An 8308-nucleotide genomic window follows, 5' to 3' on the forward strand; every position below is an offset into this window, starting at 1 on the left:
TGGCCATGGCAATATAAAATAATCCAATAATCCAATCCAAAGTATTTATCAATCTTTTCTCAGGTGAGGCTTGGTGGTATTGCAACATCCATGGTAATGTTGACAGTGTACATAGAAACAATCAACCACAGGTTTCACCTCGTTGGATACCTGCAGTTCAGATATGCTTCAATACAGAGATTCCTTAGATTGTATGAGCATGCTTACCCTTTCATATACCATAAGCCTGCCTCCTTGTTGTATATAATACTGTTATATACAACAAACAGCTTTATAAAATAAACTATTTCCTTGATCCAGATGTGTAAAATATATGTACTAAAGACCAGAGAAGAGGCAGTACTTTCCATCAGAGCCAGCAGGGTCCACTCAAACTCACTTTTTAATGTCTATCCTTTAATTTGCTTATCACTCAAATTAGATCAATCCCTGATGCTTAGAAGAATACAAAGAAAAATGATATATATTCCTGCAGGTAATCTGATCCATAAATATAAGGAGAATTTGTTAGAGAAATATTTTCCTGTGGTGGGCAGACTGATGGATGAAAACCATCATATAGGTGATATTTTCCTGCATCTACTCTGGTGAAATGACCCTAGAGACAGAATATATTTCAACTCATATATTCATGACATTATTTGAGACACAATTTTCCCCCATCTTCCCATTTCTAATCACTAATAAACATAGAAACAAAGAGACAAAAGCATCATCCATAAAGAAAGAAACTGAGAAATCATAACCTGTAGAAAGACATCTCAGGAAATGGAGTGATATATTTTCAAATCAGGCAAGTAGTGGCTATCATTCAGAATATGTAAAATACCATTACACAATTATAGAGGAAAGACTTACCTAAAACGAACAAGCTACACAAATAAATATTTTCCCAAAGATGCTATAAAATAATGCAAGAAAAAAATTAAATATTTTTAATTTTAGTAAAATACAAATTTGACAACCTTGATATGGACTACACAAATATAAAAGGCATACAGTTAAGCAGACCTGTCAATTAATACACAACTGGAGATGTGATATGTTGCATGCTTCTGTTGCATGAAAAGTTTTACAGTAACAAAAAGGTTGGTCTAAAATTGTAAGAGGACAAATTGACTGTAGGAACATACTGTTAGCTACAAGGAAGGCCCAGGTGAGGATGCATAAATCTCACTTAGAAAGATGAACAAAATAATCATGGAAGGGAAGGAGGGAGGGATATGGATGTAAGGGGGGGAAAAGGAAAACTGGGGTAGGATCACAAAAGGGAGTGACAGGAGAGAATCCCAGAAGCAAAGAGCCACTCTGCTAGTGGTGGAGGGTGGATGGAACCTCTAGAAAGTCCCAGAGACCTAGAAAGGGGGAGGCTCTTAGAACTCAGTGTGGGTGACTTAGGTGAAATACTTAACAGTGGAGATATGAAACCTGGTAAACTACCTCTAGTAGTTAGATAGAGCATCAGTGGAGGGATGGGATCATCAGTCCACCTACAAAACATTCAACCCAAAATTGCTGCTGTCTGAAATAAATGCATGAATGGAAATGGAGAAGAGACTGAAGGAATGGCCAACCAGTGTCCAGATCAACTTAGAAATCATCTTATGTATAGGTAGCAATTCCTGACCTTATTACTGATGCTACATTGTGCTTGCAGATAGGAACTTAGCATTGCTGTCCTCTGAGAGCTCTAACAGCTGTTGGTGGAGACAGATGCAGATACTCATGGTCAAGTATTGAACAGATGTCAGGACCTCTTGTGGGAAATATTAAAAAAAAGAGAGAGATCACTCCTCAATCTTTTCTGGCCTGCTGGTCCATGTTCTTGCTCCAGTGCCACCAGTACTGGCTGGCCATATAACTATGTCCTGGTGGGCTATTTTCTCCCAGCTACCAAGATCATCTCACTTACATGCAATGCTCCACACACCCCAAAATCATTTATCTAGCAACTAGTTACCTGGTAGAAACATGACTCTTAAGACTTAATTATCCCATCAGGTTTATATATTAATAAAATTACAATTTACAAGATGCCAATACAATAATTTCAGAGACAAATGATAAAGATAATATTTTAACCCAATTATTCTAACCTTGTAAATACCTTAACTACCTGTGGCTATTTAAAACCATGCGGGATCTGAATCATTCTCTTGTTCACCTGCCTCCATGATGATTTCCCTTGCTTCTTTCTGACCTCTGACCTCCTCACTCCTAAACTTCTAGCTTCACCTCTCTATTCCTGTCCAATCACAGACCTGTCATTGCCTTAATGTGATTGGACAGAGAAAGTGCTGCAACAAGGACACTATGGATTAATTAGGGGAAATATTATAGGAACTGAAAGGGATGATGATCTTATAGGAAAAATAACAGTATCAACTAACCTTGACCCCTAGGAGCTCCCAGAGACTGAACTACCATCCAAAGAGCATTTGTGGGCTGGTCTGAGGCCACAGCGCATATTTCGCACAGGGCTGCCTTGTTTGTCCTCAGTGGGAGATGATACATGTAACCCTGTAGAGATTTGATTCCCAGAGGGTGGGTGGATACCCAGGAAGTGCACTCTCTCAGATGTGAACTGGAGGGAGGATGTGTGGAAGAACTCTGTAGGAGGGACAAGGAGGTGGAGGTCACATTTGAGATGTAAATAATGTAATTAATAATAAGAAATACCTGAAAAACAATCAAGATGCTGGGGAAAAACAAATTATAAAACCTGCTGAATTCAGGCCTTACATAGAAGCAAAGTTGTAGTACATCGTAAATATTCTGACTTGCTACCTCACTCTTCAGCAATGAAAACATTGTCTTCATCTCAAATAAACAATGGACTAGTATTGCAATCATACTTACACTTTCCAATGTTTTTAAATATCATATGCTGTGTGTAAGTGTTGTATAGGTATACTAAATTTGCTCTGAGAGGGTCATGAGAAGACTCAAACATCTATATGAATATTAAGTATATCTGTTCTGTCACAAAATGAATGCTGGAGTGCTCTGTATGCACTCCAACTCCTCAAAAGCCCTGAATGTACTGTTACATGAACTTCCTCTTGAATGATTTCTGTTACTAGATATTTAATTGTTAGCATCTCTGACATTATACTATCTACATTGAAAACATGATGTATACTTCAATTTTATGTTGTATTAACATCATTTAAATATGAATATAGCAGTGTTAAAGAAAGTTCAATCTTGCATGAATGTTTATAGTACTCTGCTTCCTACAACTTCCTAGAAGACATCCCTTCAATTACTTGTTATTCAACTGTTACTTGATGATAATCTCAACAGGAAAAGATAAAATAGAACATTTTATTTATTTTTCATATCACTCAGATTCATGAAAAAAATACATATCCATTAGTGTCTATTTTTTCTTCTTTAAATTTATTAATTAATTTACTTATTTACACTCCACATTTTCCCCCACCCCTTCTACCCTCCAACTCTTCCACATCTCATACATCCTCCCCACCCCCTATCTCCACATGGACGTCCCCACCCCTAAAATCACCCAACTAGACCTCTAAACTCTGTGGGACATCCAGTCTCTTTAGGGTTAGGTGCATCATATCTGAATGAACAAAGACCTGGAAGTCCTCTACTATATGTGTGTTGTGGACCTCATATCAGCTCATGTATGCTGCCTGTTTCATGGTCCAATGTTTAAGAGATCTCGGGGTCCAGATTGATTGAGACTTGCTAGTCCTCCTACAGGGTTACCCTTCTAATTCAACAACAGGGGCCAGCAGCTTCTGTCCATTGGTTGGGTGCAAATACCTACATCTGACTCCTTCAACTTCTTGTTGGGTCTTCCAGAGTGCAGTAATGCTAGGTCCCTTTTTATGAGTGCTCCATAGCCTCAGCAATAGTGTCAGGTCTTGGGACCTCCCCTTGATCTGGATCCCACTTTGGGATTATTGATGGACTTTCTTTTCCTTGGGCTCCTCTCCATTTCCATCCCCGTAATATTTTCAGACAGAAACAATTATGGGTCAGAGTTGTGACTGTGGAATGGCCCCCCCTCCCTCATTTTATGCCTTGTCTTGCTGCTGGAGGTGGGTTCTATAAGTTCCCTCTCCCTACCTTTGGAGATTTCATCTATGGTTTCTCCCTTTGAGTCTCGAGAGTCTCTTGCATCCCATGTCTCTGGTGCATTCTGTAAAGTCCCCACAACCTCCTACCTCCCAAGATTGCTTGTTTCCATTCTTTCTGATGGCCCTCAGGGTTTCAGTTCTTTTCCCACACCCAATACCCCATAGGAGCTTGAACTCCCCTTGGTGGTAAAACTCAAGTAGCATGGCAAGTTCTCCATGGCTTGTGTTCTCATTATACCCATGATGACCTTTACCAGCATAGCACCATCCATGATGCAATGTCTATCACACATTATTCATCTATCAAGAAATTTCATGCCCTCATGATAATCTGATAGAGGCAATTTGTTAATTAAGGCAGTCTCTACCCTGTTGAATTCAGTTTGCATTGAGTTGACCAAATGTAAAAAAATGACATCCTATTCCCTTCATACTGATATCCCTTTCTATACCTAGACATACACACACACACACACACACACACACACACTATCTACATCCAATTGTAATGAGGTGACTTTAGGTTGTAAGGATGCAAGGAAACAAATATTTGGTTTCTTAGTTATCTTCTATGACCCCTTTATTTCTGTCGGGTTTCCTACCCAATGACCCTGATATCACTGAGTTATAAAGTACTTAGGATGTTGCTTCTTTGATATGCTGTCCTTCTTCTTCCCAGACACCATTTTAAATTAAAGTCTGATGAGCATTAACTGCAAACCACTGAGATAAGGTCCAAAGGTATTTTAATTCAAACATGGTAATAACACTGAACAACAGTAGTCATTATAGCATCCACCATGGCAAAATAGTTTCTCTCAAGGGGTATAAACACCCACCAAAAAAGTCTTTAAATTCTTCTAAGATCCCTGCTTGTGTTCTTGCAAGAAAAATTATAGTAAAATATACATAGAGAATGTAATGAAGCTTTGGTAAAAACCATTAAAGAATGCCACGGAATGGGTTGCTTTGGGGACACCTTGTTCCACGGGGTGATAAGAGTTCTAGTCTGGTGGGCAAATAATTGGGGTCTATTCCTTGCCTGAAAATAGGAAAAAAAAAGAAAAGGAAAAGAGAATGAGTGAGATCGCTTACCTGGCCAGAGCCATTACGTTGAGCACCAAAAGGAGACAGTAAAGTTACATGAGCATGTTTATTATAAGGAAATTTATAGAGACTCTGTGGGACTTTTCTGCCTCTCACAAATAGGATCAATATTCCTATGAGGTCGAATTACATATTTAAGTATTAAATAGAAATCAGATATTACATCTAATTATTTTATTTTCCAAGATCATCATTAAAATCTACAGAACATTAACCACAAAATCAGCATAAAATCACCATGTACTTTAGAAAGTAAGTTCCTCTGACCATTTACTATGCTGTCCTTTTCTAATTTAAGCAGTAAAAAAAGTGATTTGGGGAGTTCTTGAATAAAAATTGAGCAAAAAGTATAATCATAATTTTATATTTGCTAATCATGCCTTAATTATTTTTTTTTAATTTGTGCATCAGTCCTATAAAATGCTCTGTAGAAGCCACTGCATAGTGAGAAGTTTCTTCCCAATTATGTGGTATACTTTCATAATTCTCTAATGTATTTTTCTGAATACTGGGCTCTAGCTAACCTCAGTACCATCCCTCAAATGCTTTCATAAGTAGCAGCAAAACAAATACAGTATGCTCTCAGAAAGTCTTTTTTCGGAACAATGGAATTAAGGCAAATTTGTTAGTTTTTTCTTAATTATTAGCATGCTTAAGACACTTATTCCCGTTTGCCACTTACAGGTTCTCTTCGTGCTTGATTAAGTTGTGGCTTACTTCTCACATTCACTGTCACCATGCATCTTTATGAATTAGCTGATTTAGGAGCACTTTTCAGCTTGTTCAGTATGCTAGCAGACAGATCGGCATAAGAAAGATACAGAAGAATAGAATCATGAACTTGTTTGCAGAGTGTTACAAAGCTTGTTACAGGGTAGAATTGTCTTGTACTTTTATGTGCAATGAGATTCCTTTACATTTGTAGAGCACACCCTCAATTTTAATTATCTTTGAGTTAAAAAATAACTAGTGTCTAAATGTTTATTTTCATATGTTGCAAGCAAAAGTTTACCTAAGTTCTAATGTTAATCTTTTCTTCTCTAGACATTTTTTTAAAGTGTGATACTCATTCTTTTAACAGTTCTGTTTCTATCCTCTTTAAATTAGATAGGGACAATAGAATACCTTCATGTGAATGACATAAAATGGGCAACAACAATAAACATTTAATACAGTCCATATAATAAAAGCACTTAGTTATTGAGAACAGATCCAGGTTAGTTACTGTATGTCATTGAGGACATATTGGTTACCAGGCCCCTCAATTGAGGATCTTCATACCACCAGGTTCCAAGCACAGAACACTATAAGTGCACTAACAACCAGCAGCAGCACCCACCCTATAAAATAAATGCTGAAGCTCAGGATATGAAGTCTAAACAAACTCTGGACTTGAAATACCATCAATCCTCACCCTGGAAGTGTCTTTCATGAATAATGATCCACCTTAAGAAATATTCTATAGCCTCTGTCTTCTGCTGCATCCCTTGCTGCTTGTAACAGGGGCAGCCAACCTTCTAGATTCTTTAGCCTAGCCATATCTAATAAGAATAGTAAAATTCATAAAGACAGTACAGCTGTTTGAAAAAGATGCAGCAAAACTGAGCCACATGGCCAAATATTATGATCACTGTCTTGCCAACTTTCACTTTTCGTCAGTTTAATTCAGGATACTTGGGGGGGAGGGGAGTGTTAATATTTATATGACTTGGGAATATTACAATGATTGGGAAGTTCTAATGAATAGTTTATGCCTTTCCTCCAGACTACTACTTCTAAGCTTCCCCAGGGAAGTCTTAAGCACACTACTCTCCTTAGCTGGCCATACTTGAAGGTTTCCCATGTGTCCTGGTGATTGTGATTCACATAGACTCCACAGATTTCCCTATGATTCTATGGGTCCAAGATTCCCTTGAAACATCTGTCCACGTACTTATTCAGAAAGAAGATAATCAGAACAAAGTAAACTTAGAAAGATAAACAAGCCTTTTCCTACTATACACTCAGAGGATTAAATTCCATATAAGATTCAGATGACAAGTGCTCTATATTTTGAATCCATCCATACTTACAGGGGTCTGTATGAATAAAGAAGCATTCTGAATACCGATCAGTCAAGGCTACAAGATTCTCACAAATGCCAAGCCTGACTTGCATCTCCATTACCAACTCCATACCATTTCTCTCGGAACTGGCCATCTCTGGTGCTGGCTCTTGTCATTTTTTTCCCTCCTAAAAAGAAATCTCTTTTATAAGGTTTGTTACATGGTGTTTCTTTGTGGTATTACTCAGCTCTTGAGTACCAGGATACATTTCCCCCAGAGCTATAACACTTACAGTTATGATTTGAAACATGAAAGTAAAGTATGCACTTAGGACACACTAACACACAATGGCAAATTGTATAATATTCTGTGGAGATTGAATATTATGGTACATATTTCTGACCGTAAATTTCCTGGATGTCCAATTACCAGGCAACAACCTGGTGGGATCATCAACTATTTTACCGGTTTGCTGATATGGGCCATTACATTAGCACCTTTTTTTTCTTTCTGTCCATTCTTCCAGGATGTGCTGGTTTACAAGTGAACAAAGTGCAAAATATGTACTTTCTACCATTGTGACCACTTTTCTATACATTACTATTGATCAATTGTCCTTAGAAACAAGTCTATACATTCAGACAAGGAATATTATATAGGGAATTTTGCTATTAGTGTAACACAATCAAAAAGGGTGGTAGTTTTCTAGATAGTAATTGTATATAGGAGGCATAATTTCACAGCTTTCAAGTATTTCTTTGTTAACATGGTTCCTGAATACAACTTGTGTATTGTCCAGTAGAAAGTATTAAGTTTAAATAGGCTGTGTAATGATGGTGACCTTTCTTACTGCTGAAGGATTCTGTTTATCTAGCGCCTTCTTTCATTTTCCTTCATAGTTCCTTGAAGAAGAGTGCTTGATGCCTGTGTCCTTGGTTTATTACTCATATCTACAACCCCTGTGGAAGTCAATCTGGTGTTTTTTTTTTTTAAATTAGATATAGTACTTCCTGAAGACCCAACTATAACAAACACTCTTGGACA

The 8308-nt window shown here is 37.6% G+C and overlaps 1 long non-coding RNA gene across 1 annotated transcript; it reads right to left on the minus strand.

Moving 5' to 3' along the window:
• Positions 1 to 2484: 2484 nt before the first annotated feature.
• LOC116100543 lies at positions 2485 to 7434 on the minus strand. The gene is made up of 3 exons (XR_004122621.1): positions 7292 to 7434; positions 5902 to 6010; positions 2485 to 2610 (listed from the first exon to the last, which is right to left on the minus strand). It is a non-coding gene; the product is annotated as an uncharacterized LOC116100543 (long non-coding RNA).
• Between the last annotated feature and the right edge of the window lie 874 nt (positions 7435 to 8308).

The sequence above is a fragment of the Mastomys coucha genome, unplaced genomic scaffold (genome assembly GCF_008632895.1).
Source record: "Mastomys coucha isolate ucsf_1 unplaced genomic scaffold, UCSF_Mcou_1 pScaffold21, whole genome shotgun sequence".
In the NCBI taxonomy this organism is placed as follows: domain Eukaryota; kingdom Metazoa; phylum Chordata; class Mammalia; order Rodentia; family Muridae; genus Mastomys; species Mastomys coucha.